The following is a 2,067-nucleotide window of genomic DNA, read 5'->3' on the forward strand; positions in this document are numbered from 1 at the left end:
TACAAAGTGTGATTTTGCTTATAGATGCTTATCCTCAGATAATACTGAAGCTTGTTCATTCAGACTTTAGTGGGATTCAAACCCACGATCTTTGTTTAGTGGTACGCCTAGTCCACCAAAGAGGGCAATTTATAAGATGTAGGATCCAAAGCGATGCAATGAATTTGTTGGGAGACAGCTGACATAAATTGATTGGATGTCAGCGGTCAAGATGCATTCGGTTTTCAACTACACAGCAAAGGTGGTCTTTTGATATTATTAATGTTCTGTTTTTAAGAAGTATTTTATTTAGGTCAGAGAGGTCCAACTGTGTTATGGCAGTTCTGATCTCCCATCAGCAGCGATCTGTAACCTGTAAGTACTAAAATGTGTGTCATTCCAGAAGTTGCATCCAACACGCAGGCGGTCTTTTCGTAACATTACGCTGCCTAGCGATGAAGCAGTCTCAACTCGTAACCCTAACTACAAGATCCAAGGTATGTATCAGAAAGGTTAAAAATGTTCACTCAAAGTATTATAAACGACATAAAAATTCTTTGATTGTTATATCAAGCCATAACTTTAATTCCAATGATCATGGTACTGAGCTCTGCAAAGATGAATTTCGTGTTTTAATGGAATAGAAATCCAAGAGGCCATGTCTGAAACAGCGGTTATGTACTGAATACTTTGTAGACAAAAACTACAAGGAGGAACGAACATCAAGGATTAAACGCGGGATTAATGCCAGCATTCAGTTGTAATAACCAAGGGGAAGGTCTTGCTTGCATTCTGAGTTCATTTTCTTGAGAAACCTTACATTTAGGTCAGAAAATCCTTGATGTCAGTGAGCAGAAGAGCAACCTGCAAGTCTCTTCAACTGTTACATGGTGATTCAGTGAACAAGCCCGCTTGGTTGACCATGGGTAAGTGCAGGAAAAAATTCTACGAATGCGTTAAAAAAATATATCAGGAAAGAAAATTTATAACCAGAAAAACACTTCGCCACTAAAGTCGCGAGAAGGGAACTGAAACCGAATGGGATCGTTAAGTAATGAAGACGCGCCTGTACTTTCATCCTTATAGTTAAAGGTGCCTTTTGATTTGCAAATGAGATGCACATTAATAGAACACATCCTCCCTTTTAAATGGACTTCTTATCCATGAATATTGCTTGATTTACGAGGTGTTCGTGGAATTCAAACCCAGGCCCACTAAGCACGGAGCGAAATATTAAATAGATTTTCAATTGCCTGCTCTTGACATATATATTTATTCAAATTCTAAAGATTGCATCTTTTGTGTATTAGCTAAGTTTAGAACATTATTTAATGTCTAAAAACTTGGCTTAAAAGAAATTAGGCTCAGATGGAAACTGTTCGCTGAAAATTCTTAAAAAGTTTGTATCAAATTAAATGGACTGAGCATGTGTTAAAACTGCAAAAATCGAGTTAAAGAAATGGGGGGGGGGGGGGGGAGCTCCAGCTTTTTTCTGTCAAAGCTTCACTGAATTTGCTTGCAGTTATGCTTCATTTTTAAAGAGAGGGGTAGGAACTGTTGGTAAGGCACCGTCACGAGTAGAGGGCTGAACAAATGACTGACACCTGTTGCACTGATTATGATGATTATCTTGCTGATGACGACAATGATGATTAAGACGACGATATAGTAACGATGATGTTTGGAGCAAACGATGACTATGGTCGTTATATCACGAAGATGAATCTACGACCTTCTTTAAACAGGTGAACCGTAGATTGAATTTTAAACTAGAAATACGCGTATCTCAAGAATCTCCCGGGCTCAAGGCAACCTTTTCCCCAGGTTCCTCTTGGGTTTGAGTAGGAGAGAAGCCTGTGAACGAGCTGGGGGGTTGAAAGGCCCTAAGGATGGGAGGGCGGAGAGAAAGATAAGAGTAAATTTCTCAGTTAAATACCTAGAGTAACACAACAACAGAGGCAAAAGGAACTGGAGTTTTTTCGGAGGGTCTTGTCGTTCTTTTCGGAGAATTTAAAGGCAAGTAGGGATAAACTAAAAATAAGGACATGCTAATGAAGCACATGATGGACTCATTTGAAGCACAAAAGA

Source organism: Porites lutea, chromosome 7 (assembly GCF_958299795.1).
Source record: "Porites lutea chromosome 7, jaPorLute2.1, whole genome shotgun sequence".
Taxonomy (NCBI): Eukaryota; Metazoa; Cnidaria; class Anthozoa; order Scleractinia; family Poritidae; genus Porites; species Porites lutea.